Source organism: Hyperolius riggenbachi, chromosome 11, assembly GCF_040937935.1.
Source record: "Hyperolius riggenbachi isolate aHypRig1 chromosome 11, aHypRig1.pri, whole genome shotgun sequence".
NCBI lineage: Eukaryota > Metazoa > Chordata > Amphibia > Anura > Hyperoliidae > Hyperolius > Hyperolius riggenbachi.
In genome coordinates, this window is record NC_090656.1 from 20,494,067 (window position 1) to 20,520,407 (window position 26,341).

Sequence of the window (26,341 nt, forward strand, 5' to 3'; positions counted from 1 at the left end):
ACACCTGATTGGCTGACTGGCATTTGCTGGCCAGATAAAGGCAGGATATTGCTCTAGCTGGAAGTTAGCAATTGTGTTTTTATTTTTTTTACAATTCAGGCCACTGCAGCTTTAAGGGCTCGTTGCAGGGCCGTTGAACTCAGCACACAAGTGATTCACCCCCCCCCCCCCCCCGCCTTTTTCTGCCCACCAACAGAGATTTCTGTTGGTGGGCTCTGATCGCTCCTGAAATGTTTATTTGTTTTTTTAATTAATTTATTTGTTTGTTTGTTTCTATTTGAATAAAATTCCCTATTTTGTATTTATTTTTTCCCTCCTCTCCTCATACTGAGATGTGCGCGCATTGGCGCACGCAATCTTCTGCAGAACTGTGCCCCAGGACTTGACGCCAATTGGCGTTAGGCGGTCGGGAGGGGGTTAAAAGTAGTGGATGACTTGATGACGTGGGTGCTAGTGTTTGTTTTGTCAGGAGAGCTCAGAGAAGCTCTTTTGCATAGATAACAACTGAAGTTTCTTAACTCTTCCTGTACTGGAAACAATATGAGACTCATATCTATGCTACTAATGTTCTATTTCTTATTTGTACTACACATGCAATGCATTGTATCATAAGTTTATTTTCACTTCAGATTCACTTTAATCAGTTGTTGGATGCCAGCAATGCCCATTTGAAGGAAGTCCTCTGTGTCCAGGGAAATGCCTGGATTTAGGCCGGGTTCACAGTGGGTGTTGCGTTCCCTGCAGCAACAGCAACAAAACGGGCAATCAGCGCAGCATGTTTTCCGTGTATTGCGTCACATTTAGTGAGGCATGCAGTCAATGAAAATATGCTTCACTGTCACTGTTAACACGTACGTATTGAGGTGCAGTGCTTTGGTATGCCGCATGCCATTATACCACTCCTGCCACAGTGTGAGGTATAGTTGGTGCGTTGCAGTGTGACAAGCCACGTTACAATGCATCCATTACACCGCACTGCAACGCAGCAATGTGAACCTAGCCTGATAGTTGTTCTCGACTGTTATAGATTATAAGCCCTTTTATACCTATTGTTACATATCTGTTAAAGAGACTTTATAATTTAAAAAAAACCTCTGGGGGATACTTATCTCAGGAGGGGGAAGCCTCAGGGTCCCAATGAGGTTTCCCCCTCCCCTGTAGGTTCAGGGAATCCAGCGCTGGCTCCCCCGAATACGCCCCCAATCCTCCCCGACAAGCTTGACAAGCAATGACATATTTACCTCTCCGGGATCCAGCGCAGGCGTACTAGCCGCTCTTCATTCAGGCTAGGCGGAAATAGGCGAACCCGATTGTATCTGCTCTACTGCGCAGGCGCAAAAGGACTTGTGCCTGTGCGATAGAGTGGCTCGATCGGGTTTGGCTATTTCCGCCTAGCCTGAATGGAGAGCAGCTAGTGCGCCTGCGCTGGATCCCGGGAGGTAAATATTTACCTCGCTGCACTTCGGGGGACTTTGGCACTTGAACAGAGGGACGGAGGAGGACAAGGGAAGCCTCATTAGGATCCAGAGGCTTCCCCTTCCCGAGATACGTATCCCCCAGAGGGATTTTTTTCCCATTGCAGGTTTTCTTTAAGCCTCATACACACGTAATATAGTTGGTCAGTCATTATGGTGACATTTCTGGGAATGAGCACTGCACAGACACGCTGTACTGCTATAGCCAAACAGCATGCACTGTTGGCAAACCAGAGAGCAGCGCCCTGCTGCACAGGGGATATACAAACACAATGCATTTTGCAGCAGTAGCTCATCACTAAAAATAAGTGAAAGAGGCAACTACACACAAGCTGGAGTCTGACCGAGACCGTTTGGGAGCAATTGTCTCTGCCACATTTTCTTTAGTATGTGTACGAGACTTGGGAATAGGAACATAAACTAGCTTAAAACAAGTCTTGGATTCAAATTTTAGGCACATTTAGTTCAGTTAGCAGGTCTTAATGGGCATTTGTCTTATAAGGCTTAGATGTGATGTCCATGTAAGTTAGAAAGCAATGGTAAAAAAGAAGGTATTGTGTTAAATACATTAAGTCTGTCTCGTTTGGAGTGCTGTTTCTGTAGGGGGCTTTTTGGTTCCTCACTACAAAAACAAAAAACGTTGTAGAGATTCTGGTTCTCTTTAACTGAAATGGTTTTGCCTTTCTATTTTCCTCAACAAGTTCTTCCCATAGAGCCGTGTCCAGTCCAGAAGCTGGGATGCTGTAGAGTAGACCCAACAGCCTGAAGTTGGTGTGTGCAAGTTAGATTATATGGCTCTGTTCGGTATAAACTTACACCCACTCCAAATACTCTACCTTTTCTGGTCAAAACCATTGTTTGTGATCCTTTTGACCTAAATTCTGTAAGACAGTTCTTGCACATTTGAGTCGGCCTAGTGGCACATGATGCCTCTTGGGGATAACGGTGTGGGGAGTAGAGGCAGGAGGCACCTGGGGAGCATTGCCATCAACATACTTATCACCTACTAGCGTTTTGGCCTTTACAGGTTTAATGTCAGTACATACTTTGGCTGAAGGTATAATGGTAAAAACTAGTATTATTTTTTTGTTTATTGTTTAACCTTTGTACGGAGATCGTAGTGTCAGATCCCTTGCTCTGAAACCCCTGTGAATGTACTATGACCATATCTATACCCAAAAGACACATCAAATTTACATTGCTGGAGATATACCCCAAAATATCCTGGCGGTCTTTTCCCAAAGTTTCTCTCTAATTCATATAGAAATTACACCTCATATATGCAATTGTGATAAAGAATTATGTCTACCTTCAGTTACCTGCAGTCCCCAACCCTCCTCCGTTGTATATTCATCAAATATATGCCTTAGATCACAGGTTTCGAACTCCAGGCCTGGAGGGCCAGATCCATGCCAGTGTTTAGGATGGACTGAGAAAGAGAGGAATGTGTTCTACCTGATGGACCACACCTTTCCTGATTCAGACCCATCAATTCATTTGAGCTGTGTCAAAAATGTGTGAGGACCTCTGCCCTAGAAAGGCTGGTTTGACATACCTGATCTAGATGGTATTACAGCTTTACCGCTTACACAGGCTTCATTTGGGGGGGGGGGGGGGGGGTTACATGATTGTGTTTGGAAACCAGTTCAAATCCAATTACAGAAAAAAAAACATGAACACAACTAAAGGTAACTTAATGCATTTACAGTATTGCAATAAAGCCACGTTAGAGTTTGAATTCAACTTTAAATCTCCCCAAGTTATTTCTGTAAATAAAAAAAGTAAGTAAATTTTCAGTGTCAACGACATACATCAGAGACTCCAGTCTTGAAGACAATTTTTTCCTAAGAAGGTAAATTGCAAAATAATAAATAGAACGGTCTCACAATTACGGTATATTATACATCATGCACTATGCAGACTTCTAAATTTCATTATTACTGTTATTATTGAGTTATTTCATACCATCATCATTTTCATACTTCAAAGACAGTTTACTCTCAGTTTCCCCATCCACTTTTCCCTCTTCTGATTTTTTGTCAAACAACTACAGTATTTTACCATTCCACCTCAAACTGCTAGAAAGCGGTTCCTCCCTTCTTATGCCTAGGTAAGCAAAGTCTGGGGACCTGGTCACTACTGATACACAAACTGCCTCCAAGTGACGAAGTGCTGTTGTGCCTCTCATTGATGGGATACGCATCCTGTTTAATATATTAGGTAATAGGAAACATTCAATTCCAGAAAGAGTTACATAAAAATACATATTTTTTTATATGCCATTATCACAAAATTGAAAAAACTCTATACCATATATTTTTAAAAGGAACTTGATAGCACGGGTGCTGCTGTGAAGTATTTTTCTATATCCCTTCTTTCTGTCGACAACGAGTTAAGAAATGGTAGGGGGTTAAATTTACATGAGTGAAGAAGATTTTATTGTTCTTCAAAAATTTTCAAAAATTGTAACTAAAAAATAAAAAGATCTACAAACAAGCAATAAAATGAGCATAGTAATAATAATAATAATGTTATCATACTTTAATAGTTAACCATTAAAATATAACTCGATAAGCAACAGCAATAATATTAAATATAAATAAATAATGCAAAATTATACATTACAAAATGTGTGTACTTACGGTAACTACCAATCTACTTTAGTCATCCATTAGCTAATGACTAACTGATCACCTCCAGCCACTGACATCACCCATACCTGCTGTATCCTGTTTTCTCCACCATTTAGATTGTAAGCCATGTACAGCAAAGGGTCTCTTTTCTTCCAGTGTCATTATTTTGTGATAGTTTCATATCTTAATCTACACCTTTTGTTCATTTATTGCACAATGCTTTTCAATATAATGATGTTCATATCTAAAGGATATGATACTTTTTTTAAATTGGCATAATTGCATATTGATTACACTTTGTCTTAGTTAAGCGTCTCACATTTTAGGGCTTCACTGCTCAACTTAAATCTCACATTGTTATTGCGTCTGAATTTATGGTCACTTCAGAATTGCAGGTATAGATATTTTGATGCTATTGAGTATTTAGAAAATGTAAATGTAATTAATATTTACTAGTAATGCCTAATGCAGAATATTTTATAAACCTTATAAAAACACCACTCTCACTACCTCATTTATAAATAAAGAAATACAATATATATATATATATATATATATATATATATATATATATATATATATATATATATATATATATATATATATATATATATATAAATAAAAATAGACAATCTATTTAGTCATAAATCAAACCAGACAATGCAGATTCAAATATTAATTCCTTCTTGCAAATATATATATACTTTATATATATATATATATATCCATATATCTATATCTATATATATATATATATATATATATATATATATATATATATATATATATATATATATATATATATATATATATATATATATATATATATAGCATTCTATCTGGTGTGATAAGACAAGAAGACACCCAGAGGCAAAAATAGACCACCACTGACCTTGAGATGGCAGCAGAATATCAGGGAATTTTTTCCACAGCCCGCCACATATGTGACTGAATAATATGCATTACAAAAAAGCAAAGTAATGGTTGTTATAATTTCATTACTCGGCCATTCAGTCAATAAAATATATTTGGGATGACATCTGCACTATACACAAGTTTAATAGCCGGAATGTGCATACCAAATTCACACTTAACCCTGGCCTGGTGCAGAAAATGTAGCGTACAAAAACGCCACATTATGTCGATAACACGCAGTAGCCAATTTAAGCCTCTTCTAAGTCCTCTGCACCAATATGAAGCCTGATGGACTTTAATAGCATACATAATATGCTACTGTTTCTTAACCACAGTGGTTGGACGTAGAAAGACCTAAGTGGTTTGCAAACAATCTAATACTGCTCATAAACAGGGATATAAATTTACAGTAGTCACTTGAACTAAATTTATATTATGTATTCTAAATTACAGGCAATTTTATTGTCTCTGTATTTATGGAATAAAATGACTTTAGAAAAAATTAGATTAGGTGTTTATTTGGATGCACGAGGACTGTTTAAAAATGTGCTACATTTTACATCCCAAGCAGCGATTTATACGGTAAGTCCTATTATTTTTTTTATCAGGTATTTGGTTCAGTACACAACTACTGCTAAACATTACCAATAAAGTAAGCAATGTATAAAATTACTCTAAAAGGAACAGTTTTTTTTTTTTTTGGCCTGTAGTAAATCATATTCCCCTGTGGGCAGTGTTTATACTATTTAACACAGTATTTCAATATAAAAAAATATGAAAGAAGTGGGAGCGCAATTTTCAAGACTAACACTATACTTTTTCATATCTATCAGTCTATCCAGACGTTTATGTATTTTTGAAAATTTATTTTAAATATGAACATTGCGTTTTATTACTTTTGATTAGTGATCAACACACAATTCTCCAAATTAGCCCCACCCAGAATTCAGAACTTGGGCTTATGCTGGGACTACGCGGTTCATGTCTGCCGCTCGATTCACCGCTCGATAGTTTTTTTCCGCTCGATTCTGCAGTCGATTCTGTTATCTTTCGCTCGTTTTTTTTATCTTTTTCCATTCACCTCTGTCAGAAATCGAGCGGTGAAACGATTGAATGGGAGATTGGACATGTCGGAAATTATCTATTAAACCATCTATCTGCGGCAGAAACAAACCTTGTATTCCCAGCATTAGATAACACTAGCTTTGACAAATTGGTACAGTTAAGCAGCCGCTGTGTTAAGTATTCATTAATTTGTTTGCTCCAACTTCCACCTCTCAGGTAAATCTAATAAGAAGGATGTGTACTAACTAGTGTCTTCAAATCTCATAAGGAGCAGTAGCTAGCAACTCTTTTTTTAATTCAAATCAATTCTAATATCTATCTATCTATCTATCTATCTATCTATCTATCTATCTATCTATCTATCAATCTATCCATCATTTAAAATGACAGAGATAGATAAATAGATATCATAGATACACACACAAATATTTCCCCTTGTATTTTTACTGTGTAGTATTTTTTTCAATCCAAAAATGTAGCCAGGGCAATTGAATTCCCCATATATTTGTTTAAAATATAAATCCACGCTAAGAATTTTTTGTGTTGATTAAAAAAAAAGAGTGCGTCTTCAAATTCCATGTCGAGCGTTAGTTACATCTCCTTTTTTTATGCGGTGGTTGTGGAGAGCTGCTCATTTTGAAATTCAAATAAAAGCAATGCTAAAGGTTCTTGACAGCTTTTTTTTTTTTCCTCCGAAGATTCGAATCACAAAGTTCCCCCCTTTTTTTTAGGGGCCTGCCTGAATTTGACATCATCTCTGAACAAATAACAGCTAAGACATTGACACACTGAAATGATTTCTGATGGCACTTCATTATGCTTTGCTGATATGAGAATGGAGTATACGGCCAAAAGAAAAAAAAAAAAAAAACCCAAATTATTTCTTGCATTTTATTTTTCCGAGCAGTTATCATTCCTGGAGTGAATGGAATAAAAATAATCTCTAAATAAAGAAAAAAAATTCTGCAACTGCCAGTTTTCTGTCACAAAAGAATACATAACAAATGATCGTAGATCTTCTGATTTAGAAAAAAAAAATGTAATCTGTGCTGTGGGAACGCATATTGAGATTTCAGGTAATTTTTTTTTTCTAAATGTTAATTCATTATTTAAGGGATCTACAATAAAACGATTGACCAGGCAGTTCTATTTGGATGTCAATATGCGATATTAGAAAGGGGTTAAATAAAATGATCTGTATAGTCATGATTATTTCCTATATTATATAATTTGCTCCTTTTATTTTACTGGCTTTAATATCTTACATTTTACAGAACCCATATAACCCATCTGTCCCAAAGAGCTTGATGCACAACCTACCATCAGTAGCTACAGTAGTTACAGGCCTATATATAAACACTGTAGAACATACATTATTATTATTGATTAGTAAAGCGCCAACATATTTTGTGGCGCTGCACAAAGTAAGAAACAAACATGGGGTACAAAATAACAGTGCTACACCAATATACAAAATACACAGTTGGTGCAAAATACAGAATCATTACAAAGTACAACAGAGTAACCAAGCAGCTCAGGGTGACCCAAACTACTAGGAATGTATAGGGGGATAAAAGGAACCAAAAAGCCCTCCTACTAAAAAAGCAAAGCTTGGTGTAATTGCCTTCTTAAAACAGAAGGACATTTGCAATACTTCAGTTGTAAGTGAACATTTGTGGTTACTCACAATGCACTACCACTAAATATGATTTAGTTATTATCCCTTTTCACCCTTGTTAAGCCAAGCAAGCATCCAGAACCGCTGGTGTATAGCAAGCCTATAGCTTTAAGTTTTACACAGCCACACCAACCCCACATGTACACAGCCTGTTCTGGGCTTTTGGTCCTCATCAGTACATGGCAGGGATTGATAAGGCTGTATGAAATAGGGCTTGGACCAGTACAACAGAGTAACCAAGCAGCTCAGGGTGACCCAAACTACTAGGAATGTATTGGTAATAACAGTGGCAGTGAATTAATATGAATAAATGTGTAACAAAATCCAAAACACAAAAGGGTGAAAGTGCCCTGCCCTTGCGAACTTACAATCTAAAGGAATGGGGGGAACAAGAGGTGGGGTAATATACAATATTCATACCTAGAGGCAGTGTGTTTTAGGTTATCTGGTAGGTAGTACAACTTGGCCAGAGGTCAAAAGGTAAACTGGCCTAAGGTAGAGCATATTCTTGATGGAAAAAGTGAGTTTTGAGGGCATTTTTAAAGAAATCAAAGGTAGGGGAGTGATGGATGTGTTGTGGCGGGGGATTTCAGAGGAGAGGTGAAGCACATGTGAAATCTTGTATATACGTGAATGTGAGGAGGTTATTCTAGAGGAGGACAATAGAAGGTTGTGTGCAGATATGAGATTGCAGTTGGGGTGGTATCTCGAAACTAGTGAGGACATGTACAGGGGAGAGAGATTGTGGAGAGCTTTGTAAGTTAGAGTTAAAAGTTTGAACTGGATCTTCTGGTTAATTGATAGCCAGTGAAGAGCTCGGCAGAGAGGAGCAGCAGAGGAAGAGCAGGAAGAAAGATGAAAGAAGAGCAGCTGAGTTCAGTACAGATTGGAGCGGTGCTAGTCTGTTAGTTGGTAGTCCATAAAGTAGTATGCTACAGTACTCCAGACAAGATATAATAAGAGCATGTATTAACATTTTAGTTGTGTCTTGAGTGAGAAAAGGTTGGATGCGAGATATGTTTTTGAGTTGGACAGTACCTGGTTAGAAAGTGAAAGTGAGGAATAAAGGGGAGGACACAAGGGGGCATAGAGGAGGACACAAGGGGGACACAAAGGGACACAAAGGGCATAGAAGTGGACACAAGGAGGACAGAGGAGGACACAGGGAGACACAAGAGATACAAGGGGGCATGAGGTACAAAGGGGGCATAATCCACAAGATGCCCCTTCACCATGGATGCACCAGGTTTAGTATATATATTTTTCCCCTGGCTTTTGTCCTCTAAAGCAGGGCTTTTCAACCTGTGGTACGCGTACCACCAGTGGTACTTCACTGTTGATCAGGTGGTACGCACCAGGTTTGACTGCCACTTATTTGGTGGCCTGCCGCTTGTCTTGGTCCTGTTCAGCCTCCACAGAGTTCAGCTCCCCCTCTCTTGTTCCTCGCTGTGCTGCCCTGCGACATACTTCAGACCTCAGATCAGCAGTGAAGAGACAGCCAGGCGAACAGTGTACAATGACAGCGCATAAAATGACAATCTGTAGGCTAGCAATCCAATTTTAATCCTTTTCCCCACCAATGCCTCCTGCTATTCCCCTCTCATATGCCCCCCTTTTCTTAAAGTACACCTGTAAGAAAAAGTGCCCCTGGGGGGTACTTACATTGGGAGGGGGAAGCCTCTGGATCCTAAAAAGGCTTCCACCAGACAGAGCTGGCCAGTGCTGGGCTCCCTGAAGATCTGCCTGTTGGCATGCATGCATGCGCAGTAGCGGCTCTCTACTCGATGGAAACAGCCGAGCCCAATCGGGTCCGCTCTTACTGCGCAGACACACTGGTGGTACTTGAAAATTTTCAGGTGATAAAAGTGGTACAATTAGTCAAAAGGTTGAAAAGCCATGCTCTAAAGCTAGGTGCGTCTTATGGTCAGGAGCATCTTATAGTCCGAAAAATACGGTACCCATATGTGTTATGCCCCTGGTCACCTGAACGCTATTCCTCATGAGAGGAGCAACCCTTTATTCACTCCCCACTCCTTCTTCCCTCTGGAAGTGCAGACAGCTGCCTAGCCTAGGGATAAACTAGGAATCTGCAGTGTGAGGTGTTGGACTGCTGTGGGGGTTGGACTGTCAGAAATTTGGCAGCGAGGGAACATTTATTAAGTACCTGTCTGAGTTTGTATGTCCCTGTTTTGGTCATACTTAGGAACTTTCAGTTAGGGCCAAGCCTGAGAACTATTGGGAGAAGGTTTGTAGGAGGCATGGTCAAAAGTGGACAGTAAATGCATCTTTCTAGTGTCTTGAGTTTGAATGCCCTTATTATAGTGTTTTTCTCTTGTTTTAGCTTAGAGCTCTCTTTTATTGCCTCCTTCTTTGTAGTTATTTCTATGTACAGTAGTTTTACAGCATTACTGAAAAATGTACCTGGCCAAACACAAAGTACACAAGTTTAGGGCTTGTTCACATTGCAGGTGTTTTCGGGCTTTTTTTACAATCGGGTGATTTTTAAAATCGCCAACCAAACGCTTGTGTAATGAATGTCTATGAGAAGGTTCATATCAGCGCGGGTCGTGCGCTGTCCGTTCAGTAAAGCGGTGTGTGGACCATTTTTGAGGCTTTCAAGAATAAATATATTGTGTTTATTCTTTTCCGGGTCAAAGAGTTCACTTCCTTACTTTTGTCATGGAGTGAATTACAAAACTGCTCGGGAAAAAACGCTTAGAAAATCGTTAAGCACAAAAACGAATTGCCCACCCAAGCGCCGGGAATTGGAAAAAATAGACGCCTCAAAAACAGCCCAACATGGACGGACACGTGAACGGAATGCAATGTGAACATTTCCAAATAATATATTGTCGCCACACATTTTACTAGGATAACACTGAGGGGTTTTTCCCCTTCAGGACCAGAGCAATTTTCACCTTTTAGCACTCCTCCCTTTCTTTAGCCAATAACTTAATCACTACTAATCACAACAAAATGATCTATATATCTTAAACTATCTATATATTTTTTCGCCACTAATTTCATTGGGTGGCACATTATGCTAAGAATTATTTTATTCAGGGCCGGCGCTACCATAGAGGCAAAGGGTGCAATTTCCCTAGGGCCGCAGAGCATGTAGGGGCCCCAAAGGCATCTCCATCCCATCTTAACTGTTGCAAAGGCAGAGCAACCCTTCCCCTGTGCTGGAGGGCAGGTGAGACACTACACTGCCAAAGACTCTGCTGGGGCCCCCGGGAGCAACAGTTAAGTTGGGTGGTGATTGGGAAGGAGGGTCAGCAGCCAGCTCAGGGGATCTGGAGGGAAATTTTTGGTGAAACAGAGCCCCTAATGCTGCTTTTTGGTTGGGGGGGTGTCTATTGGGGGGTCCCCGAATTTATTCTGCCCCGGGGCCCCACTGTCCCTAGAACCAGCCCTGATTTTATTCTAAATGCATTTTAATGGGAAAAGTAAGAAAAAAAGTGAAAAGATTCATTGTCTCAGTTTTTTCTGCCATTATAGTTTTAAAATAAAACGATCTACTGTGGATAAAAGCCACACATTTTATCTGCCCATTTCTCCTGGTTATTGCAACGTTTAAAATATTTACATAGTACAATGTATGGCGCCGATATTTTATTTGGAAATAAAGGTGCATTTTTTTCAGTTTTGCATCCATCACTTATTACAAGCCAATACATTAAAAAATAACATTAATATACCCTCTTGGCATACTTATTAAAAAAAAAAAGTTCAGTCCCTAAGGTAACTATTTATGTATATTTTTTAATTTTCATATTTTTAAAAAAACATTTTATGCAAAATTTTTTAGTGGGTAATTTTAAATGTAATTGTGGGTCTTTTTATTAATATAAATGTATGCGCCAAAATTACCTGCTTCCTTTCTTGGGACCAGGTTCCAGCTTCCCGTACAAAGGGAGTCAAATGTCCAATGATCTGTAGTGGAGCTTGGCCCTCGAGGACTGAAGTTGGACAGCCCTGTCCTGGAGTGTAAAGCCCCATCTACACGATATGATTCTTTGTGCGATTCGATTACGATTCTGTTTACGATCCAATTAAATCCAACATGTCTGATCGGGATTCGATTCGATTCAATGCAATTTGCCATTATTTTGCAATGGTAAATCGAACTGAATCAAATCGAATCCCAATCGGACATGTCGGATTTAATCCGATCGTAAATAGAAACGTAAACGAATCGCACAAAGAATCGTATCATGTAGATTGGGCTTTAGATTCTTTGGGCCTGTTGCACTAAACTTTAGCCAGGCTATAATTACCAGTGCATAAATTACCTGGTTACTGCATCTTTTTAATGCCTTCATTCGTGAGTAAAGTGAACTTTTATATTATGGCCTCAATTTACTAAGCAGTTTAGACTAGTCTACTGATGGTTTTAGTCTACAGATGGTTTGGTGTAAATCAGTCGCATCAAAAGGGAATTCACTAATAATTATTAATAATTACCATATGTTTTAGACCTGTTTTTAGACCTGTTCTAAAACATTCAATGCTTAAACAATTCCCAAAGGCAAACAAGGAGTAACCAAACCCACTTTTTCTGACAGCGATTAGACCAGCTGATTTCTGTTAGTAAAGAACTTCTGTGAGGTATTTTAGACGTGAGGATGGAGCTTTTTGAATTAATTATGCAGAAGTTTAATTGTATCCAGACGAGAGCTCGTCAGAGGAGAAGGATGTCAGTCATAGCTACTCGTATCTTTAGACCTTGTACAGTAATTAGACCTAATTACCAAATGTTTTAGACCAGGTCTAAAAACAGGTCTAAAACATTAGGTGATTATTAGTGAATTCCCTTTTGATGCGACTATTGCTGGTTTACATCAAAATATCAGTAGACTAAAACCATCAGTAGACTAGTCTAAAGTGTTTAGTGAATCAAGGCCAATGTGAGCTTTAGGAAAATCTCCATATCGGTAGGGGTGCAGGATAATAGGAGCAGGGGGGTTAAGGGTCTATTGGCTCCAATTTGGAGCGGTCATGACCTCATACACATTGACCCAGTGTGAGTCAGCAAAAGACAAAGAGGGTTTAATATTTTATTTAGAAGTAGTCTAGGTTTTGCCCTGAGATTCCTGTATTTAGCAGCAGCCATAATTGCAGTATGGCTCCTATTTTGTTGATAGATGGATTCTCCTCTTCTCCCTGCAACCTTATATTTAATGGTAGAGCTTCCATCCTCTTCCAGTTCTTCTGCTCTATGAGCAAGGTGCTACCAGCTCCTCTTCTATTCATAGACTTGCGTGGGCTATGTAGAAGGGGGACACACCCAAGTCCTGGGTCCTATCTATATACATGCCTCCAGTGGTGGCGCTACACTGGGGCTTACCCGGGCTCAAGCACCAGCTGACAAATTGTGAGCCTCCCCGAAAGGACCCCCCCCCCAGTGGCCCCCGACCCAACCCCCATACTTTACTTGCTGGCAGAGGAAAGGGCAGACGCAGGGGAACGGAAGATACAGCAAGGCTCCGGCTAAAGCAGACGCTAGAGCTCCAGCCTCCTGGTCCACACTGTCTCCTCCTATGTAATGCTAATTGCACTGCTTCCTGATTTAGTGCGAGCGGCATTACAGAGGAGGAGACAGCGTGGACCTGGAGGCTGGAGCTCTAGGTGTCTGCTGGAGCCCGGAGACTTGCTGTATCTTCCGTTCCGCCACGCATTACAAGAGGGAGACCCTCCCCCCCCCCCCCCCCAAAGTGAGGGAGGGAGGATAAGAGTGGGGATCACCATTCCAGTAAGGTAATAAATTAACCCCCCCCCCCCCCCAGCAAAACTTTGGGGATAGACCCTCCCAATGTTCACACCATTTTCCTTGCCTACCCCTGGTGACCCTCACATCCTGGGACCCGTCTTCCAAGTGTTATAAAGCAAGTGTAGACATCGTGACCTTCACACCTATAGTGGAGGAAATAATTATTTGACCCCTCACTGATTTTGTAAGTTTGTCCAATGACAAAGAAATGAAAAGTCTCAGAACAGTATAATTTCAATGGTGGGTTTATTTTAACAGTGGCAGATAGCACATCAAAAGGAAAATCGAAAAAATAACCTTGAATAAAAGATAGCAACTGATTTGCATTTCATTGAGTGAAATAAGTTTTTGAACCCTCTAACAATAAAAGACTTAATACTTAGTGGAAAAACCCTTGTTTGCAAGCACAGAGGTCAAACGTTTCTTGTAATTAATGACCAAGTTTGCACACATTTTAGGAGGAATGTTGGTCCACTCCTCTTTGCAGATCATCTCTAAATCCCTAAGGTTTCGAGGCTGTCTCTGTGCAACTCTGAGCTTGAGCTCCCTCCATAGGTTTTCTATTGGATTAAGGTCCGGAGACTGACTAGGCCACTCCATGACCTTAATGTGCTTCTTCTTGAGCCACTCCTTTGTTGCCTTTGCTGTATGGTTTGGGTCATTGTCGTGCTGGAACACCCATCCACGACCCATTTTCAGTTTCCTGGCAGAGGGAAGGAGATTATCGTTCAGGATTTCACGATACATGGCTCAGTCCATTTTCCCGTTAATGCGATTAAGTTGTCCTGTGCCCTTAGCAGAAAAACACCCCCAAAGCAAAATGTTTCCACCCCCATGCTTGACAGTGGGGACGGTGTTTTGGGGGTCATAGGCAGCATTTTTCTTCCTCCAAACACAGCGAGTTGAGTTAATGCCAAAGAGCTCTATTTTGGTCTCATCAGACCACAGCACCTTCTCCCAGTCACTCACAGAATCATTCAGGTGTTCATTGGCAAACTTCAGACGGGCCTGCACATGTGCCTTCTTGAGCAGGGGGACCTTGCGAGCCCTGCAGGATTTTAATCCATTGCGGTGTAATGTGTTTCCAATGGTTTTCTTGGTGACTGTGGTCCCTGCTAATTTGAGGTCATTCACTAACTCCTCCCGTGTAGTTCTAGGATGCTTTTTCACCTTTCTCAGAACCATTGACACCCTACGAGGTGAGATCTTGCGTGGAACCCCAGAGCGAGGTCGATTGATGGTCATTTTGTGCACCTTCCATTTTCGAACAATCGCACCAACAGTTGTCGCCTTCTCTCCGAGCTTCTTGCTAATGGTTTTGTAGCCCATTCCAGCCTTGTGCAGGTCTACTATTTTGTTTCTGACATCCTTGGACAGCTCTTTGGTCTTTCCCATGTTGGAGAGTTTGGAGTCTGCTTGATTAATTGATTCTGTGGACAGGTGTCTTTTATACAGGTGACTAGTTAAGACAGGTGTCCTTAATGAGGCTGACTAATTGGGTTGAAGTGTCTAACTACTCTGTGGGAGCCAGAACTCTTAATGGTTGGTAGGGGTTCAAAAACGTATTTCACTCAATGAAATGCAAATCAGTTGCTATCTTTTATTTAAGGTTATTTTTTCGATTTTCCTTTCGATGTGCTATCTGCCACAGTTAAAATAAACCTACCATTGAAATGATACTGTTCTGAGACACTTCATTTCTTTGTCATTGGACAAACTTACAAAATCAGTGAGGGGTCAAATAATTATTTCCTCCACTGGATAACAAGTGTAACCACAAAAACACCTGGTCTGAAGGATGGACCCGTTATTAGAGTGAGTGAAGTAGTAGTTGGGCCCCCCTGACAGCTCTGCCCGCCCTTCCACCCTAGAGCTGTTAGGGGGCTCCCTTTCGCCGCCGGGCCACTGCACCTGCGTGGCTCTTGCCACACGTATCCTTTCTTCGCATTCCAGTCTGCAATAGCGCTATTGCAGCGGGGAACGCAAAGAAAAGATACACGTGGCAGGGCTGTGCTGGTCTCGACTTACAATTCGAGGAACAGAGTGGCGGCGGGAGGATGGAGGCTCGTAGAGGAGCGGCGCAGGACAGGACAGCTGCTGGGGGCTTGCAGAAGCCCCGGGTAAGTGAAACAGTGTGTTTAAACTGTATCTACAGTTCCGCTTTAAGGTGGCCATACACTGATAGATTTACAGCAGATTCGACCATCAGATAGATTTCAGATGCCTGTCAAGTCAAATCTGTCAGGGATCTATCTGATGTGTGCCACACACTAGGAACAGATTTCCATTAGATTTCAGAATTAAATCTATTGAAAATCGATCTAAATGCATTATTGGACCATTAGATCCAATGCAACTCTGTGGGCCATCAATCTGCAGATCGACCTAGATCTTCCATCCTGACAGATAGATCAAATCCATCGAAATCGGCCGCAAATCGATCAATCAACCAATCGATCGGCAGTCGATTGACCGAAGGCTGAAATCGACCAGTGTATGGGCCCCTTTAGGCTGTTATCTCTCAATACACACAGGGTGGGTTTCTTTGTGTTTTCCTTCTCTCTTGCGGAAGAGTTTAGTTCTTCTTTAGTGAGGGATAAACACAATAACACCAGAAGTGCAGAAAGCAGTGTTTGTGTTTGTGTTTCGGCAAATACCAAATCAAATGAAAAAGGAAGGATGTGCTGCGATTTGCCATATAAGATTAATGGCTAAACTGGCAAAATACATGCACTTTCAAAAGTGGATTGAATTGCATTCATTGGGAACAAGGCCTAACTTTTCGACACTGTACCAAAGCGTATGGGGTCTCAGGATAGACAGGGAAAAAAGCAAGCAGTTAAAATCTGATGGAACTGACAGGTTTAGGACTAGTCCTTTTCCTCGTGGGGGATTATCAGGGTTTCTCTTTGTTTTCAAAAGCATTTCCTGAACAGCAGTTGTTAAAGGATACCCAAAGTGACATGTGACATGATGAGATAGACATGGGTATGTACAGTGCCTAGTCCACAAATAACTATGCTGTGTTCCTTTTTTTCTTTTTCTGTCTGAAAGAGTTAAATATCAGGTATGTAAGTGGCTGACTCAGTTCTGACTCAGACAGGAAGTGACTACAGTGTGACCATCACTGATAAGAAATTCCCCTTTGTATCTCTTTCTTGCTCTCAGAAGCCATTTTCTGCTAGGAAAGTGTTTTATAGTTGGAATTTCTTATCAGTGAGGGTCACACTGTAGTCACTTCCTGTCTGAGTCAGGACTGAGTCAGCCGCTTACATACCTGATTTAACTCTTTCAGGCAGAGAAAGAAAAAAAGGAACACAACATAGTTATTTGTGTGCTAGGTACTGTACATACACATGTCTATCTCATCATGTCACTTCGGGTATCCTTTAAGTCTAACTGCAAACATAGTAAAATAACAGCCAGCCTCCCTACTCACTTGTACCCTATTTTGGCAGTTAGACTTAGCACCTCATGACATTCTTTCTCTTGTGGGGGACAACACGTATCCGTGGTGGATCTTTTCAATTACGGCATCACAGATTGCGGGTTGCCATGCACTTTGTATTTTTACGCCTGATATTTGTACATATCATGTATTCCTCTGAGGAAGCGGCTTCTGGCCGTGAAACACGTTTCTTGTTCTGTGTATAGGATGTCTGCATTATGTCTACATTTCATGACCGCAATCAGGAAGATTTGTGCTTTGAAGAATAAAGACTGATACTGTTCCTGCAAATCCCATTATGCAGGAGAACAGAGGCGCCAAAAGGATAAAAGGAAGCTAAATGAGCTTAAAAACCAAATTCTTGGTAAATAGAGGAGGTAGTGGTGGACTTACCTCCTCCAAGTAGACACACAACGACTGTAGTAATGACAGTCAATATATTTTATTTATGAACTCCAAATATGCAACGCGTTTCGCAGGTTTGATCCCGCTTCATCTGGCAATAACAACGGAGCAATAGCATATGTGGTCAGTAGAAGAGCCAGGCACCCCCTTTTTTCTCATCTACAGAGAGCGACTTCTTATTCCTGAGTGGGGTCAGGAAAATCTCCCCACCTGCCTTTACAGTGGTTGCCTAATGGTAACCCTGGTTTGTGAGTATTAATATTTACTCTATCTAGTAACCATTTACCAGTACATATTACACTATTGGGGCTCTTGGTGTTCCTTGTTTTTATCTCGCTGCAAATCCCATAGTTGTTTGACGTTTTGCACACATTTGATTGTATGGTTGGGGTGGAACTTCATCAACTCTATTTTAGTTAGGCTATTAGACTTAGCACCTGTCATTCAGGAAATGCTTTTGAAAACAAATAAAACACTGAGAATCCCCCATGAGGAGATGGACTAGTTGAAAACCTGTAGGTTATGTCAGATTTTAATTGCTAACTTTTTTGCTGTAGTGGTTCTTTAACCTCCCCGGCGTTCTATTGAGATCGCCAGGGAGGCTGCGGGAGGGTTTTTTTTTAATTAAAAAAAAACTATTTCATGCAGCCAACTGAAAGTTGGCTGCATGAAAGCCCACTAGAGGGCGCTCCGGAGGCGTTCTTCCGATCGCCTCCGGCGCCCAGAATAAACAAGGAAGGCCGCAATGAGCGGCCTTCCTTGTTTTGCTTAGATCGTCGCCATGGCGACGAGCGGAGTGACGTCATGGACGTCAGCCGACGTCCTGACGTCAGCCGCCTCCGATCCAGCCCTTAGTGCTGGCCGGAACTTTTTGTTCCGGCTGCGCAGGGCTCAGGCGGCTAGGGGGGCCCTCTTTCGCCGCTGCTCGCGGCGAATCGCCGCAGGGCGGCGGCGATCAGGCAGCACACGCGGCTGGCAAAGTGCCGGCTGCGTGTGCTGCACTTTATTTGAAGAAAATCGGCCCAGCAGGGCCTGAGCGGCAGCCTCCGGCGGTGATGGACGAGCTGAGCTCGTCCATACCGCTCAGGAGGTTAAAGAACCCTTAAGGCCAACATGCTCTAAGTACCCCCGAAGCACACGTACTGTATGTAGGAAAAGAGGTCTAGGAGATGCCTCCATCTTTTCTCATCCCTCACAACTACAAACTGGCGAGGAATATTTATGGCAGGAAGAAATCCATCTAAGGAAGCAGAGAGGAAAAATGAAGATGATGCAACAAGGTTAGACAAGGGCACATCATCCGAGCCAAGATTTAAACCTTGCAGGAAATGGATAGAGCCTAAACTCAGCTTTTGAGGAAGTAGAGGAGGGAATTGACAAGTGCTGATTACATTCTCGCCATGAATATTGTCAGAGGAGATCATCGAGGTTTCTGTTACTCTGCACAATCCTTGATTTATTCCATCTGTATGAAAAATGACACGTGTTCACGAAAATTGTTAATTCATCTGCAAAAATATCACGACGTTTAGATTGTCATATAAATAAGCTAACAGTATCACCACTTTTCAGCTTAATTGCCACTTTTTCAGGATCATGAAGCAAAGTGTGGATGAAGCACTGTGTCCTAAAGCGCACTTTTATTTCAGTTGGGTGAACCAGACAGTGGCAGCGGTGTGGGTGAACAAAATGGCCTGACAACCGTTTTGAGGTATTACCGCTTCAACAGTGGCCCAGACTTAAACCCTGGGCCTCTGAGGAAGAGGTAATACCACAAAACGGCTTTCAGGCCATTTTTTTCACCCTCACTGCCACCACTGTATCGTTCACCCAGTTGAAATAAAAGTGTGTTTTAGGACACAGTGCCTCATCTACTCTTTGCTACAGATTCAGATGTTCTAAGTGTACATACCCTATTGCACTCATCAGCAACTCGTCTTCCCTGCTAGCATCTCATGCCAGACAGTTCTTGCACTACTAAGAGAAATCTGAAGTTCACAATCCTCATATTACTTTGCTGCCACATTGACATGGGCCTCAATTCACTAAGCTTTATTGAACACTTTATCGAACGTTTGATAATTTACCTCACAAGTAAAATATTATTTTGAATTCACTAAGGTGTTATAGTTTTAAACTGGGGGGGGGGGGGGGGGGACACCTAGGTTAGGAAGGTAATACTGCATTATGTCTTGTTGATAAATGGTGTTGAAGATCACCATGTTTAGCTCTACATCACTGTTCAAGTATAAAGGAACAGGTATAGGTTGTCCGGAGACACGAGCCTTCGTTTCGGGAAAGGAGGAGTCTTCACATAGGAAGCTTTCCAGTGTGCTACATGAAGATGACTTCCATAGTTTGATGTGGGGAATCCTACTGGTGTAGCCCAAGATACAACCTGCAGGTGAAACATGTAGTTGGAAGTCACTTCATAGTCTACAGGTGGCCTTTTCTGGTGGAGAGGTGTGAATCCACAGTAATTAGAGTCCATGATACCACCCACGGGTAAAACAGGGAGATGCAAGTCACTTCAAAGTCTGCAGAGGGCCATTGCTGGTGGACAGGTGTAGGTCTACAGTAATTAGAGTCCATGATACCACCCATGGGTTAAACAGGGAGATGCAAGTCACTTCAAAGTCTGCAGAGGGCCATTGCTGGTGGACAGGTGTAGGTCTACAGTAATTAGAGTCCATGATACCACCCATGGGTTAAACAGGGAGATGCAAGTCACTTCAAAGTCTGCAGAGGGCCATTGCTGGTGGACAGGTGTAGGTCTACAGTAATTAGAGTCCATGATACCACCCACAGGCTAAACAGAGAATTTGCAAGCTAGCTCAGAGGTTCACCTACTGTTAGGATATTGGAAATTCACTATACTCTAAGTGCATATTGCCACCAACAGGTAAATCAGGGCATTGCATAATTCCTAACATTGAAGTAAGTGGATTACCTGTGCTTATAAGCACCTGACTATAGTATTTCACCTTATTAAAGCATGAGGGGCCTGATTTACAAAGCTTTTCTGTTAAATTATCTCACCTTATTTATTAACTCACGATTTATCTCTCATTATCTAACTTAACGCATGGTTTAGCGCTCCTTATTTGACATAGCTCTTGATTTAGCTTGCCTTATTTGACATATCTCATGGTTTAGCTCTCCTTATTTGACATAACACATGGTTTAGCTCTCCTTATTTGACATAACTCATGGTTTAGCTCTCCTTATTAGACATAACTCAAGGTTTAGCTCTCCTTATTTGACATAACTCATGGTTTAGCTCTCCTTATTTGACATATCTCATGGTTCAGCTCTCCTTATTTGACATAGCTCATGGTTTAGCTCTCCTTATTTGACATATCTCATGGTTTAGCTCTCCTTATTTGACATAACTTATGGTTTATCTCTCCTTATTTGACATAACTCATAGTTTAGCTCTCCTTATTTGACATAGCTCATGATTTAGCTCGCCTTATTTGACATATCTCCTTATTTGACATAACTCATGGTTTAGCTCTCCTTATTTGACATATCTCATGGTTCAGCTCTCCTTATTTGACATAACTCATTGTTTAGCTCTCCTTATTTGACATAGCTCATGGTTTAGCTCTCCTTATTTTACATATCTCATGGTTTAGCTCTCCTTATTTGACATAACTCATGGTTTAGCTCTCCTTATTTGACATAACTCATGGTTTAGCTCTCCTTATTTGACATAACTCATAGTTTAGCTCTCCTTATTTGACATAGCTCATGATTTAGCTCGCCTTATTTGACATATCTCATGGTTTAGCTCTCCTTATTTGACATAACTCATGGTTTAGCTATCCTTATTAGACATAACTCAAGGTTTAGCTCTCCTTATTTGACATAGCTCATGGTTTAACTCTCCTTATTTGACATATCTCACGGTTTAGCTCTCCTTATTTGACATATCTCATGGTTTAGCTCTCCTTATTTGACATAACTCATGGTTTAGCTCTCCTTATTTGACATAACTCATGGTTTAGCTCTCCTTATTTGACATAACTCATAGTTTAGCTCTCCTTATTTGACATAGCTCATGATTTAGCTCGCCTTATTTGACATATCTCATGGTTTAGCTCTCCTTATTTGACATAACTCATGGTTTAGCTATCCTTAGTTGACATAACTCATAGTTTAGCTCTCCTTATTTGATATATCTCATGGTTTAGCTCTCCTTATTTGACATAACTCATAGTTTAGCTCTCCTTATTTGACATAACTCATGGTTTAGCTCTCCTTATTTGACATATCTCATGGTTTAGCTCTCCTTATTTGACAAAACTCATGGATTAGCTCTCCTTATTTGATATAACTCATGGTTTAGCTCTCCTTATTTGACATAACTCATGGTTTAGCTCTCCTTAGTTGACATATCTCATGGTTTAGCTCTCCTTATTTGATATAGCTCATGGTTTAGCTCTCCTTATTTGACATAACTCATGGTTTAGCTCTCCTTATTTGATATAGCTCATGGTTTAGTTCTCCTTATCAGACATAACTCATGGTTAAGCTCTCCTTATTAGACATAACTCATGGTTTAGCTCTCCTTATTTGACAAAACTCATGGATTAGCTCTCCTTATTTGATATAACTCATGGTTTAGCTCTCCTTATTTGACATATCTCATGGTTTAGCTCTCCTTATTTGACATATCTCATGGTTTAGCTCTCCTTATTTGATATAACTCATGGTTTAGCTCTCCTTATTAGACATAACTCATGGTTTAGCTCTCCTTATTTGACAAAACTCATGGTTTAGCTCTCCTTATTTGATATAACTCATGGTTTAGCTCTCCTTATTTGACATATCTCATGGTTTAGCTCTCCTTATTTGACAAAACTCATGGTTTAGCTCTCCTTATTTGATATAACTCATGGTTTAGCTCTCCTTATCCGACATAACTCATGGTTTAGCTCTCCTTATTTGACATATCTCATGGTTTAGCTCTCCTTATTTGACATAACTTATGGTTTAGCTCTCCTTGGGCTTGATTCACAAAGCATGCTAACGCACAGCACGGCCGCGCGTAAAGGTTTACGCGCTCTATCAAAGGTTTTTGCCCGTTAACGTTTGCATTTGCACGCTAAAATTCGCATTGCGCTGCGTTAACACGCGAAAACCTTTGTTAGCACTCGTAAACCTTTAAGCGCTGCAAAATGTGCGCGAAGCGCATAGCGCGGCCATGCTATGCGTTAGCGCGGCTTTGTGAATCAAGCCCCTTATCTATTTACCTCATGAATTATCTCTCCTTATTTGTTTATCTCGTGCATTAGCACTTCATATGTGGTTGAAGTTGGACATCAGAGGAATCGGGAGGGAGTAGCGGATCAGTGCAGCTTGGCCTGGATAGGAAAATAAATGTTTGTCCAGCTAATGGGGGTCACTTACAATCTGGAATCTGGAGTGGGTGCTGAGCTGATGCTGCATAATTAAAGGGGAACTGAAGATAGAGGTATACGGAGGCTGCCATATTTATTTCCTTTTAATCAATACCAGTTGCCTGGCAGCCCTGCTGGTCTATTTCTCTGCAGTAGTATCTGAATAACACCAGAAACAAGCATGCAGCTATTCTTGTCAGATCTGACTTTAAAGTCTGAAACACCTGATCTGCTGCATGCTTGTTCAGGGGCTATGGCTAATAGTATTAGAGGCAGAGGATCATCAGTGCTGCCAGGCAACTGGTATTGCTTAAAAGGAAATAAATATTGCAGCCTCCGTATACCTCTATCTTCAGTTCCCCTTTAAAGTGGGTGTCACTAACTGCAGTCCCCATGTGGGGTAATGTCTATGTGCTCTACAAGATTGACTCTTTATCCTGGTTATGTTCATTTAGGGGGGTGCTTGCATAATAGCGGCAATTCTGCCTCACTGAAGTGGGGGGTGCTGGCTAATGGGTGGGGTCATTGATTATTTGGAGGGGGGAACCACCTGATGGGGTGTCAATGACTATTTGGAGTGGGTAATGCTGCCTAACATCGGGGGGGGGGGGGGTGGTTAGATGGGTCACTGACTGCTTGGAGTGGGGATTGGTCAGTCATTGACTACTTGGAAAGGGTATGCTGCCTAATAAGAATCACCAGCTACTTGAAGGGGGGTTTGCGGCCTAATAAGAGTCATAACGTCATTTCGTCATCAAGGGGAGCCCTCACCCCAAAAAGTTTGAGAACCACTGATATAGGATATGATCGCTTCCTTTTAATTCTATAATAGCTTCCATCTAGGTTCTCTTCAGCTTTCGACAGCATCAAATAGCATTCAAAATGGAGGCTGCTACGCCAATGTGACCTAGTCAGTAATATATCCCTTATTTATTTTATATCCTCCTTAACAAAATTCATTTGTTATGCTTGGTTTGCTGTACGAAAACGATCTAATCCCCCCCCCCCCCCAAATGAAACCTGTACTTACGGTGACACCACACCGTTAAAAAGACAGTTCTATCCGAAGGCTCTTCACCGCACGACCGCCGTAATAATAATGTCAGCGGGGAGAGGTCAAAACCGCACGATGTTTGTCTCTTTCTTTCTTTTTACGGAAACATTTCTTTTTATGATTTATCCCGAGGAATAATTCCATCACACAAAGTAAGCCAGAACTTCTTTTTTTTATTTATTTACATTTTATGTCCCATTTGAAGGGATTCATCTAATTTTTGAGATGCTTGACCTAAGTTTTTTATCTGCAAGTCATATTACTTATAGAGTGAGGAAGTAAATTATTGTCATAAAACGCCTACATACGTGCTAAAGTTTGACAAAATTATGCCCTCTTATACATTAAGGGAGCCCATAAATTCCTCTTTTAAATTGCCCTGGCTTTGAGATCATGCAGAGGCATATATCATCCCAGCAGAGCGAGAGAGCTTCGCAAGACGAAGGGGAAGGAAAAAAAAAGATAGAGTGAAAAACAGAGGTATCCTTGCCAGGGAACATTAAACAATATGAAGATAATGTGCTCAGTGGCTCCCTCTGCTGTCACAACGTCAGACGCAGCCAACGTGGAAAAGCGAGAAAATAAGACAGTAAAAATCCCCCAGCCTGGATTAACGACCATCTCTGGGTATTGGATACGATTGTAATTTGACTCAGAACAATGCAGGTTGCTTTAATTATTCAGTCCTCTTGCACACTACATGCAATTCCGATTTGCGATTTTGACGCAATTTTACATGCGATTCCAATTTTTAGCATGCTGCGTTTTGTTCTGCATTTTTCTTCTCGTTTTGATAGCATCCAGGGAACATTGGAAACGCAAATCAGATTTGTAGTGTGTAGGGGGCCTTTGAAAGTGACCCAGTAGTGGATCCATGCAGGAAGCAGGAAATTTGAGCGCCCAAATTTCCCCCCTTACCGATAAATTCAACAGGCCCCCAAAGTTTCTGTCAGGTTTTTGTTTTTTTTTAGCAGCAGGTTAACTGACGGGGAGGAAGAGTCAAGGAGCTTGCGGTGGTGAGGACAGTTAGGCAGGGAACACACTTGACTGTTTTCATGCGCGTTTTCTGCACATAAAAACTAAGAACTCATGTTAGTCAATGGGCTAGTACACACTTAAGTTGTTGTTCGCACGCAGAAAAAAAGCTGACATTCTGCATCCTGATTCTGCACATTTTGTTAGTTTTCTCTATCAACTACATCAGCTGCTGTGAAAAAACGCACGCGTTTTCCTGCATAAAAACACACTTGGTGTGCAGAAAAAGTATGCAGGAAAACGCGCGCAGAAAACTGATCGACAAGTGTGTTTCCTGCCTTAAAGAGGAACTCCAGTGAACATTTTACTGTTGTCAGGTAATGTAGCTGCTGCATGGTTTTTGGCAGTTGGAAACAGCTGTAAACTGCTATTTCCCACAATGCAACAAGGTTCACAGACAGGAAACTGCCAAAAGTTCGAACTTTTCTTGTGGGAGGGGTTTCACCACAATATCAGTCATACAGCGCCCCCTGATGGTCTGTTTGTGAAAAGGAATAGATTTCTCATGTAAAAGGGGGTATCAGCTACTGATTAGGATAAAGTACAATTCTTGGTCGGAGTTTCTCTTTAAGGTTAGCCGCGGTGGAAGTAAAGTTATGGTTAGCCAGGGGAGAGGGGTTGAGGAGGAAGGGTTAAGGGTGTGTGTGTGTGTGTGTGTGTGTGTGTGTGTGTGTGTGTGTGTGTGTGTGTGTGTGTGTGTGTGTGTGTGTGTGTGTGTGTGTGTGTGTGTGTAAACGCAAACGCTAAGCGATTTTCTGGCATATTTTCCTAGTGATTTCCCCATGATTTTTTTACTGTGTAGAAAGCAATTTTGCAGCGTTTTTTCATTTTTTAGCGTTTTGCGATTTCTAGTTCAATCAGGCCTTCAGAATCGCTGCAGAATCGCTCAGAAAACGTTGCAGTCAACGAGTTTGCATTTCAGCAAATCGCTTAGATGAGAACACTTCCATACACTTTCATTGTTCACACGTTTTTCAAACCGCTAGCGATTTTAAGCTGAAATCGCTCTGAAAACGCACAAATGTGAATAGGCCCTCAAGGTTAGCCTTGGGGGAGGAACAGTTTAGGTTAGCCGTGGTGGCATTTTGAATTGAGGTTAGGTGTGGGGAAGAAAGGGTTAAGGGTAGCTGGGGGGGGGGGGGGGGGGTTTGTGGTGGCGAGGATGGTTAAGGTAAGCTATTAGGGGGGTGGGTAAGGTTAGGCATTGGCAGTGGGAAAGAGATTTCAGTGTGAGAATAGGCTTGGGTTTAGCTATAGTAACATAACGGCATTTAATTTACCAATATTCTACTATCAGGTTTCCTGGGCAGCCAAATTTCCAGCACCCTTTCTTGATGTACGCATCATGCGTAGGAAGCCACTGTTATATCCTGAAGCAGAAGTATTTATTCATTTGATTCTCTCGATTCTCTTCCCTTGTTTGGAACTCACGTGTAGATGAGGCTCCGATCCGGC

At 41.3% G+C, this 26,341-nt stretch overlaps 1 protein-coding gene across 24 annotated transcripts in view; it reads left to right on the plus strand.

Annotated features, from left to right (window-relative positions):
- LOC137539170 (uncharacterized) overlaps positions 1-26,341 on the plus strand; it is an 892,710-nt gene that overhangs the window by 3,014 nt on the left and 863,355 nt on the right. The window contains exon 3 of one of the 24 annotated variants that reach the window (XR_011024961.1): positions 6,820-6,894. The exons of the other annotated variants lie outside the window; for them this stretch is intronic. The gene's annotated coding sequence lies outside the window, so the exon portion shown is untranslated. Of the gene's footprint in view, positions 1-6,819; positions 6,895-26,341 lie in introns of those variants that run through there. 24 annotated transcript variants of the gene reach the window in all.